Below are 12,206 nucleotides of genomic sequence, written 5' to 3' on the forward strand. Positions count from 1 at the left end.
CCCCTAATATGTTCGGTCGACCAAGGCATTTATAATGCCAAGGGTTTGGTTGACCAAAACCACTTAAAATTGTGCATTTAAGTCATGTTTGGTCTCTGTGCTTCATCAACCCTATGTGAACAAGCATATTGTATTTAAGTTTGAAGAGTGATGGTTCCTATGGTCATTCTAAGGTCTCTTGAGCATAAATACCTATTATGCATGAGATGGATTTATTACAAACCATATATAAATAATTATTACAGACCTAGAAAACCAAATGCAATTACAATTGAAATAAACAAATGTCTTCTTTCTTCTTTGCTCTTTTGCATGGAATTCGCCTGAAAGACATAATATTTAAATCCATTAGGCTTCCATTTTCTCATACCTTATGTCCGTGCTGAAATGTAAACCTGTTGACACACTAAGTGCACACATAAGATACAGATGCTTTGTCAGCATCAAAATAGGGATTGGACTCAAAAAGCCAACATGGAACTATGTATGTGGCAAAGCGAGATAGCTCAATAAAATTCACTGCATACTGCTGAACCGTCAGGTGCCCCTGGGTCAATTTCAGAAACTCCTCCACCTTAGCTTCTCTAGTGGTGACGGGGAAGTATCTGTCGAAGAATATTTCCTTAAACCGGCTGCAGGTCATGGCTACTGGTACTGGTCTCTGCTGTAATGACCCAAAAATTCATATCATTTTCATTTTTTTATGCTATATAATCGTGTTACTCTGATACCCTTGATAACAACTACTATAACATCTCAGTCCCAAAGTGGGCACCGAGAAATACCTGTTCATAAGATAACACGCCTATGCAGCGGAAAATATAAAATCATAATACCATAAATACAATACCAGAATTTCAGTATTTTTCCCAAAAATATACATACATATCACTTCAAAAACTTCCACTAGACCTCCTAAGATCTACTCAAAAATACGTCTCCCTGAAACACTTACCTTACAGATAGGGCAGTACAAACGTCCCTTCTATCTCCATGCCTAATCTACCTGTTTAGTTGGGTCACTTGAAATGTATTAAATTACTAGGATGAGACAACTCTTAGTAAGACGAAATATGCTATTACCAGTGTGTGGTAGCTAAGTTTACATGTACAATATACTGTTAAACAATTGAAACTGATATAACATGTAAAATAATATATAGTATAACTCACACCTATGTGGCTTAAAATACAACTATTTTTGAATTTTCTATTTAATCATACTTTTAGTAATTATAAATATATCTATTGTGGGACTTAACACTGGTTGGCCTACTTGATAAGTCAATTGAAACCTCTATCGTCAGATCGGCCGCCTCAACCCAGACTACTAGGGAGCCTGCAATCTCTCCCAAGGCATGATCGACTACTCATAAAATCCACACACTATCTGAGATATGTGATTGCACTCTGATCTGAATAGCTACGGTACCATGCTCTATAATCTGAATTGTCCCATCAAGGTCTGATAATATATAATATTTAATATATCTTACTGTTTTACCATTATTATCTTTCAACTGTGATAACCATACACTGTAAAAGCTGATCTGAATAAACTGTAATATCTTATTTGAGTAAACGACAATATCTTAACGTTATGGTTCTATAATCTGTATATCATGGTATTCTGAAAATACTGTAAAATATCTTTTTTTGTATATATTGTAAATCATAATTCTATATATTATGTATAACATATTTCTGTACATATAAACTGTAAATTGTGATACTATGCAAACTGTGCAAATTCTGTACTGAACTATTATTTACTCATGCCACACAATTAAATAAGTAAAACCCATATACTATAATTTGTAAAACTATATAAATTTTATTCTGGAAAAATCCCTATTCTTCTACTATATTTCACTGGTAAAAATCTCTAATTTAGCTGGCATAACATATTTCCCTTACTTGACTAACTGAACTCGTTTACTAATTTCTAACTCACGCTTCTGCGGCATTCATGATTCCAAAACCCTAAAATTATACATATATATTTCCCTGTCAATCAACTGAATATCCAGAATAATTATCATATTCACATCTTTCCTAAACACACATATTCATAATTTCCTAAACTATAAACTATTTATCATTTTTACCTGGGTTCCTAAGAAAACTCCCACTAGGATCCATAGCATGTCTGTTGTATACGCACCAAACCCTACATTTCACAAAATCCTAATTCCTCAGTTCAACCCCAAAATTACTTTCACATCTAAACCTATACCTTCAATAAATTAATAAATCAACCATAAACACCCAAACAACACCCTTACCTCAGTTTTGGGATGGTGCCTCGGAACCCCAAACTGAAATTCTGCTCTGGTAACTTTGTAGAGAATCGACCACTAATCGTCGTGGTGGTTCCAGATCGTCAATTCGGGCTTAAAACAGAGTAGAATTTTATAAAGAGGGGGAAGATGGTTCGTGGATTTCTAAAAGAGAGAGGAAGAAGTAAATTTTATAAACAAAATAGGCTTGCGGGATTTTATACTTTTAGCACTGTCAGAGAAAACCGTCGCCGATTTTCTATGCTTCTCAGAAAACCATCGCTAGTTTTCTATTTAATCGGCCTAGAAATTACCGTTTACCTGTTACTGACCCGCGATAATTTATCAAAACCGTCGCCGATTTTCTTCCCCTTTCAGAAAACCAATGCCAGTTTTCTCCTACCTCAGCCAAAAATCCATTTGCCTTATTTCTTTTTATTATTATATTTTTCAGGTCTCCACACTCTCTCCTCATAAAATTTTGTCCTCGAAATTCACTATATATGCTACACACCATCCTCTGAGGAAAATTTGTTACTTATTTTATTAATTACCCTCACTTATGGTGGAGGAATACCGTGGTTACAATTTACGGTTTTAAGATATTACAAGTATACACATAAAATAAAATTCTCCCAAAACCAAAAATACTACCTATTCTACAATCTATAATACAACTTATACATACATTATCCTACTCTATATATGATAAAACCAAACTATATTTACCTTTCCTGAATTATTACTGATCCTTTTCCTGTCTAATGCTAGTCTCCACAAAACAGATGTGGGTGTTTCTGTCGTATTTCCTCTTCAAACTCCCACAATGCCTCTTTTACTGCATGATTCCTCCATAGTACTTTTACTAGCGAAATTTTCTTTATGCGCAACTCCTGTTCTTTTCTATCTAGAATCTGCATTGGTATTTCCTCATATGTTAAAGTATCTCTAAGCTCTATCTCCTCATAGTTGATCATGTGGGAGGGATTTGGGACGTATTTTCTCAGCATAGAAACATGGAATACATCATGAATCCTAGATAGAACTGGTAGTAAAGCTAGCTCGTAAGCGACTAGACCCACTCTCTCAAGTATCTCGAATGGGCCAATAAACCTAGGTCTCAGCTTACCCTTCTTCCCAAACCTCATAGTTCCCCTCAGTGGCGCTACTCTCAAAAATACTTGATCTCCCACATCAAACTCCAACTTCTAACGACGAGTATCTGTGTAGCTTTTCTACCAACTCTGAGCTGCACCGATTCTGTCTTTAATAAGTCAGATTTTATCGTACACTTGCTGTACTAACTCTAATCCTAAAACTCACCTCTTACCCATTACATCCTAATATAGTGGAGAATGACATCTCCTACCATATAATGCTTCGTAAGGTGTCATCCCAATGCTGGTTTGGTAGCTATTATTATATGCAAACTCAACCAGCGGCATATACTGGGTCCAACTGCCCCTAAAATCTATCACACAAGCTCGTAACATATCCTCAAGTATCTGGATCGTCATCTTTATCTGCTCATCAGTCAAAGGATGGAAAGCGGTGCTAAATGCTAACTGAGACCCCAAACCTTCCTGCAAACTCCTCCAAAATCATGATGTAAAATGTGGGTCTTGGTCTGAAACTATAGATACTGGCACACCATGGGATCGAACTATCTCCTGAATGTATGCCTCTGCTAGTCTGTTCATAGGGTAGTTGACTTTAATAGGGTGAAAATGAGCGGTCTTCGTCAATCGATCAAGGATCATCCAAATATCATTATACCCATGCAACGCCAGCAGTAACCCTGTCACGAAATCCATGGTTATATGATCCCACTTCCACTCAGGGATGTGGAGTGGCTATAATTGTCCTACCTGTTTTTGGTGTTCAGCCTTTACTTGCTAGCACGTCAAACACAGCTCTACAAACTCAGCTATCTCACTCTTCATTCCGCTCCACCAGAAGGATTCCCGAAGATCCTGATACAGTTTAGAGCCTCCAAGATGCACTGTGTAAAGGGACCTGTGTGCCTCCTCTAGGATAGTTCTTCTAATCTCAACATCTATAGGTACGCACAACCTGGTAGGAAACCTCAGAACTCCATCATCTGAAATACTGAACTCCTCCCCCTATTCATCCTGCACTTTATCCATTAGTTCTACTAATTTTGCGTCATTCCTCTGAGCAGCTTTAATCTTCTTCTGCAAGGTAGGTTGTAACACTAGGTTGGCAATAAATGCTTGATAATCATCATCTACTAGCTTCACACTGAGTCTCTCCAAATCCATCTGAATTTGATGTTGAATCTCCATTGTTGACAATGCTGCTCTCACTGATTTCCGACTCAGAGCATCAGCCGCCACGTTTGCTTTCCCTGGGTGGTAGTTGATGGTACAATCATAATATTTAATGAGCTCCAATCACCTTCTTTGCCTCATATTCAATTCTTTTTGGGTGAAGAAATATTTCAAACTTTTATGATCAGTGAAGATCTCACATCTCCCACCATAAAGATAATGCCTCCAAATCTTTAGAGCATATGCCACTGCAACTAATTCTAAATTATGTACTGGGTAGTTCTTCTTATACTCTTTAAGCTACCGAAAAGCGTAAGCAATAATCCTCCCATGCTGCATCAACACGCACCTGAGTCCCTTCTAGGACGCTTCACTATATATAACAAATTCATCCTCTCCTAATGGTAGATAATACCAGTGCACTGACCAGTCATTGCTTCAATTCTCGGAAGCTTTGCTCACACTCATTGGTCCATTCAAATCGCACATTTTTACTCGTGAGTTATGTTAGTGGACCCGATAATCTGAAAAAACCATCCACAAAATGTCGGTAATATCCTGCCAGACCTAGGAAACTCCTGATCTCCTGTACGTTCGCCGGTCTCACCCAATTCACCATTGTTGACCTTATAGATCATATCTCGTTTTGATTATGACAAATACTTTGATATTTGATGGTTGATGAGTTTGTGTGCAGGATCAATTGGAAGTATCATATGGTGCACACACACGGACTTGAAGAAGATAAAGACCCAGAACATTTATTTTTTATAATTTAATTGAGTTTTATTTGGGTTTGTAATAGTAATTAGGAAATGGTCTGTAATAATCAATGCATTACATGCATGATAGGGTAAATAAGCTCAAAGGATTATTGAAAGTCTTCTGTATGGCGGATGTAGTTGATGTGTATTGCATGCTGTTAGTGGATGTAGGTTCTCGTGTGCCTTGAACTGAATTATAAATTGCTTATTTGAACCTATTAGGTACAAATTTTATGGGAAAATGTCCAATTTGTAGACAACATGCTGCCAAAATTTCGATAGATTTTTCCCAAAATAAAACCTTATACAAAGATGATTATGATGAAATAAATGTTAAAATATTCTTTGAAATGATGAGTGAAAATCAATTGATTAATTAAATTTTATCCTCACATAATCATCTAACTAATTAGGGAGCTAAACTCTATCCCTATGGAAAGATCATAAAGGACTCACTTGCATCACTTCGCTTTTTGAATATTGAGACTCTTTTGAAATCCGTGAACATTATATTCTACTCTTAAAGCTTTATAATTTGATATGGAATATTTATAGGTCATTAATTCTAAAGTATGCCTTAATATATATTCTCTTATGCATCTATGGCTTATAGGGAGGACTATACTGATTAGAGATGAATATGATTAATAAATATCTAGTATATTTGTTGAAGAATTGTGTCAGTGCTCGCTTATACTTTGGCATATCTAATGAAATCAATTCCTTGTAAAGTATAATAAATTTATTTCATCTAAGCTATAATTCAAATCGATAGGGGGAGCATCCAAAATAAAATTCCATCTTGATATGCTCTCCAACTTTTGAGGCTTAGGTCTTTGTTGTAATTTACTGTGACATGTGCTTAAATGAAATGATCTTTGTGAAAATCTTAAGTTGATATATATTGCTTTGCCACAAGTTGTTTGTGTTTGCCATATGATCTTACATGTGATTGTTAAATCTTTAGGATCATCATGGTTGTGGTTTTCTAGTTATATTTCAGTTTGTTTGCTTAATTAACAAACTAGAAAAATGTTGCTTGCTTGTATGATCTTTAATTTTTTTTTCGGCAAGCAACCCCCAGTACTTTAAGCAAACATCATAAGGGGGATACATATTTATATATATACATATGTATTTATTTACATGGATTTTTATTTATGGCAAGAACTAATTTCAAAACTAAAACTCTTTATCTCTTGCCTTATTATTATTATATACATATATGTTTTAGAGTTGCATAACTGGTTTGGTGGATTCACATGAAAATGTATGCAAGCCTGTTAGACTAATTTTATTCGCAAATACACTCTTTCCTATCATATGCCACATGTTCCGAACTCCATTTTGTTTGCGGGTCATATGTATTGCTTGAACTGCGATGATTTGTGAATAGTTCTAGTTCGACCTGGTTTGTTATGACATTTTGAATTCAAATGACCAATCATTTCTATACAAGTATTTTTGGAAAAAATGTTCTATTTTCAAACAGTATGCTGCCGAAATTTCTAAAATTTTTCCTAACCATATCTTGGATTTAAATGATTCTCACTCCATGCCCTGCCTATGTATTTCAAATTTTTCATGACCATTTTTGCTGCTACTAAAAGGGGGAGAAAAGGCAAAATTGGGTACTTAAGAAAATGTTTGAACTTTTCAAATCTTTACATTTCTCTTATGCATAGTTTCAGGTGGAGCCTTTCTTGGTTGTACTCACTTTTGCATAAGGTATTTGTCATCATCAAAAAGGGGGAGAATGTTGACCTTATAGGTTATATCTCGTTTTGATTATGACAAATACTTTGATATTTACTGGTTGATGAGTTTATGTGCATGATCAATTGGAAGTATCATATGGTGCACGCACATGGACTTGAAGAAGATAAAGACCCAGAACATTTATTTTTTGTAATTTAATTGAGTTTTATTCGGTTTTGTAATAGTAAATAGGAAATTATCTATAATAATCAATGCATTACATGCATGATAGGGTAGATAATCGTCGACGATTTTCTGAGCTCTCCCCAAAACCGTTAACGCTTTGGTCCTCACCAAACCATTTTCCTCTTTTTCTCTGTCTTTTTTCTTATTATTTATATTTTCTGGGTCTCTAGAGCTAGTCCTTTAAATTCAGTTTGAAAGGAATTAAAGGGACTATCTTCCCTATTCACAATTGTACTTCCAAACCTAAATCTCTTTCAAGAAGTTTTCCTTTATTTTTCATTTTCAAAACTAAAATAAAGCGGTGATTTTATTTTCAAAAATAAAAAAGGATGAGTTAGATAATAAATGGTTTGATTATTTACACTTACTTGGTTTTCAAAACAGTCTCCAAACTAGTTGACAACCAAACAAGCCACCCCAGCTCGATGTCAACATCAAACATAATACTTTTGCTTGTGCTTGTATAGATAAAACATATTTTTAGTTGAACAATTGTGATCATTACAATATTTTGTACCTTGAATTCATTGTAGAATCACGAGTGAATGAGGTACATATCTAGAAGAGAAGTGTGATGAATGCCAACAAACATGCTAAGAATGATAGAATGAATGAAAAGATGAATCCTAGATCCCTGTAGTGAAGGAGCAAGATCCCTGCAAATAAACAAAAATGGAGAAAGGGCAAAGGTAACACAACTCATCTAACTTAAACTATGTGATCTCCATTCATTCTATCAATTATTATACTAACCATTGGAGGGCTTCTTTAGGGTCTCGCCCAACTCACCCCGTGCTTCACCCTATACAAGTGTCAACTCATTAGAAGGGCATCAGAACCAATCCTTAGGCTCACGACCTTAGATATCAACCATTAGTGTGCCTAAAACCATTTTCTACGCTAGCAATTTTGTAATATGTGGAAAATGATGAAAATCCATGGTACAATCACATAGTTGCTATGCAAGGAGATCAAATGAGCCCAATCCAAGAGGACGGTTGAGATCTATATCGATGTCCTCCCACTTAGCAACCCTTCTTGGAAAAAGGAGCTTATAGCCTATGTGCCACTTAGGCACGTGTTCCTTGCATAACAACATTTCTAGTCCATGTAGGACTAGATGAGGAAGATAGCGAAAAAAAAAGTCCAAGAACTGCTCTAGAGGGAACCCTTGAATAAGGGCAACAACTCGAAATCCTTAGATTCCTAAGTTTAGTGAAGGAGTAATGCCCTAGAGGCCTAAGGCAACTTGGTCGCACCCATGGGCTTGCCACAAGGAAGGGAAATTAGGTAGTTAAGGCCTCTAATAAGGAGAATGGAAGTAGGCGGAAAATGGAAGGATCTTGTAGAGCCCAAAATCCCTTTCAAGGAGCCATAGATGAATGAGACTCCTTTAACCAAGGAGATAATGGAAAAGTCTCTATCTACAGAGTTCTAGATGCTAATCATTGAATTCTATAATGACACTACAAGTCAAACCTTATAGATCGTTTAGAGACCTTCCAAACCATTTTGATCCTCTATAAGGCTCTAGCAAATGTTGTGTTTTTGCCATTAATTTCAAAACATTAGCTTAAACTTGGAAGTCCAGCCGCAAATAGGATTCCATTGCTAGTTTTAAGGATTTTATCACATAGTTCATTGGAACTTTGTGAAGATATGTGTATTAGAAGAAAAAAAACAAAAAACAAAACAAAAATAAAAAACAAAAAACAACAACTTTCTGAATACCTTATAGAGATTTGTCATAGGCCTAAAGAATTTCTTGGAGAATACCTTAAACACTTTCAATTTGAGGCACTTTTGGTTCTGAATCTCAAATAGGGAATGACAATCACTAAATTGATGTATGGCCTAACCAACCCCCCCCCCCCAATACAAATTCAACTTCCCTTTGTCAAAGATGATGACAATGACCCCCTAAGCTTTTGAAGAAAGCAAAAGGTTATTGCAAACCTGAAGTGGTAGAGTTGGCCCATCGGGGACTAAAGAAAAGAAGAGAAAAGATCCTATCAAGATTCGTCAAAGCAACCCATAGAAGACTAGAGGGAGGATGCTTTGTGTGTCCTAAAGGAGTGGTTTGAGGCTTCATGCACTCAATGCCTCCCGAGGCTAGATACTGATACAAATCCAGAATGACCCAAAGATCTACTAGATAGGGTTGCTGAAACCTAGAGCCCAAAGGAAGTTTCTAGATTGTTATTGCTAGCTCTAATGTGATCGTGTGCATGAAATAGAATATTTTTTCCATATTTAAGATGTGGTCGAAGCCTTTATCTAAGATGGTTCACTGCACATTTTGTATAGACCAACCAATCCTCTACCAAAGAAAGGAGGGGTGGAGACTAAGTGGTGAGGGTCATCCACATGACCCTTAGGGGGTTGTTAGATGGAGACTCTACCTTAACCAATAAAGCACTACGTCGAGCACCCATTAGCCTACTAAGCACTAAGAAGATTGAACGAGAGCCCTCTAACCTAGGGATTGCTATCACCTTTTTCAGACAAGACTTTGGAGGCCTACAGTGATTGAAGGATGACACCTTGGTCATCTTGGTAACAATAGCAAACTACGAGGTGAGGAGATTCCTTTTCTATACTTAAAGCTCAGGCGGACATACTCTGTTAGGAGATGTTCCAACTAATTAAAATAACTCCTAATAGGGTAAAATCAATAAGGGCAACTTTGGTAAGCTTTCAAGAGAGTTTGTTCAATAATAACGAATTATCACCCTACTAGTGTCCTTGGCAATTTTTCTTCATAGAACTACGACCTAGTGGGCTTCTTGGTTGTGAAGGTCCCTTGAATATACAACATGATCATAAGTTGACCTTTCCTAGATGAGGTAAAAGCCTTAGCCCCATGTACCACTTGGTTATGAAGTTCCCAACTCCAAAGAGAGTTGAGGAGCTATGGAGAGACCACGAAATCGTCTAGAAGTGCAACTTTGAGACCTTTAAAGAAGAATTCCAACATTTGCCTTCATCAATCGAACTCCATGCTGCAAAGAGCTTGGGGAGCTTGGAGGAGATCCTTTTGAAAGAGATGAACCTCAAAAAGAACAATCCGAATAAGGACTTCTAGGCCTAAGATAAAGAGACTAGTCAGTTGAATTCCTATGGAACAATGTCATAGTTGAGGGTAAAAATGCACCCATGATCACTAAACTATTGATTAAAGCGTATTAAGGCCAATGAACTTTAAAATGCTACAATTAGGTAACTCTTTTAAAATTGCTTATTTGGCCACTTTGGGACCCACATGTCTTCTTTTATTTTTAAAATTAGTTATTTATAATAATAATAATAATAATAATAATAATAATAATATATTGTTGGGCCCTATAATTAGGCAAGAGGATGTCATCTTCTTCCTTCTAAACCTACAAATGGATTGAAAACTCTAATTTTTACTTACATTGTGAGGCCATTTTCAAAACGAATTGTCATATGAAAAAATTAGAACATTTGTATGGATTTTGACCTTGAGTCATATTTTTTGTTCTTACATTCCTTCTCTATCTTATTGACCTTGAATCTTTGGATGGGAGGGAAATGATGGATCCTAAAAAGATGTAGGCAATGCTGAATGTGGTTAAGGGTGGGGGTGTTAAAAATGTTTCAACAATGATGGTAAAGTTAGAAGAGAAGCGGTCTGAAAATCTTCAGTGGGAGGAGGAAAAGCATGCTAGAGGTGGTCTAGGAGGAGATTGTTGGAGGAGCACAACTGAGGCGGTTAAGGACATTGTTGCCAAAATAGTCCTAGAGAATGGGATATTCAAATCAGTTTTCCCTGGGAGATCTAAATTGATGAAAGGTGGTAAGAGGCATCTAGTATGGATTTAGAGGTTGTTGCATTTTGGGTCAAGATTATTAGAATGGGAAAATATCAAATTTAGGAAGAATAGGGTAGCAGTGGTAATGGTGATGGTGACACTGCTGATGGGATTGCTAGCCAATAATTAGAGGTGTTTGTGGTGGTGACGATGGGGTTTCTAGCCATTATGAGGATGCTAGCTGTCACAATAGGGAGGTTAAAGGGAGAAACTAAGGGTAGAGGGAGTTTAATCTCAAGAGTAGAGTTTTCATCATCACTCTCCCAGTAAGGAGTCTTTTAAACAAAATTTGTGCTTTGATAAACAAAAAATTCCAAATAATCTCACCCCAAAATAAATATTTTCAACCTTTCCTAATAGGATTTAAACATCTCCTCTCATTCTCACGAATTTTGTCCGAATTTAAGAATTTGATCATTTACTTAGAAGTTCAAAATTTTTTAAATTCCAAATTAAAAAAAAAAAAAAAAAAATTCTTAAGAAGGAATATTTCTCACAAACCCAAATTTGTGGTTGAGCATAACCTGAGGATTGATCCATTTTGCAGTTTTGCTTCTTCGGTTCTGATAGAAATGAGCATTACAACTCCCAGGGTGTGATTCAGTTGATAGTGCAGGAGTGCCTTTCATGAGATCAGCTGTTCAAACCCTTCTAAACTCGTTTCTACCTCTGGATTCTTGAATTTACCCTCCCTTTAAAGTTGTGGGATCAACTTCAAGGGGCGCAGGATTAGTCACGTGAATCATAAAACGGACGCGTGGATATCCGGTGCATATTCCAAAAGAAGCATTACAAGAAATATCATATTCTATTTTACCATTTCCCTCTCTTTCATCAAAATAGAAAATTTAACAATGTTACTGTTTGCTCTGAAAATAGCCAAACAAAATAACACAAACAAAACAAAAAAAATAAAGCCAAATTTTAGGAGTGCTCAGGTCAGGATGGGTTTCACAATCCTTGTCAAAAGTAAAGAATGAAGTTAGCCTTATATTTATAGCCTTTCGCAAGTTGCGAGTCCCCTAGGCATTGAACACCAACACACAATCTCATCTCTTTTGATAATAATAATAATAATAATAATAGTCCCCG

Source organism: Malania oleifera, chromosome 1, assembly GCF_029873635.1.
Source record: "Malania oleifera isolate guangnan ecotype guangnan chromosome 1, ASM2987363v1, whole genome shotgun sequence".
Lineage (NCBI taxonomy): Eukaryota > Viridiplantae > Streptophyta > Magnoliopsida > Santalales > Ximeniaceae > Malania > Malania oleifera.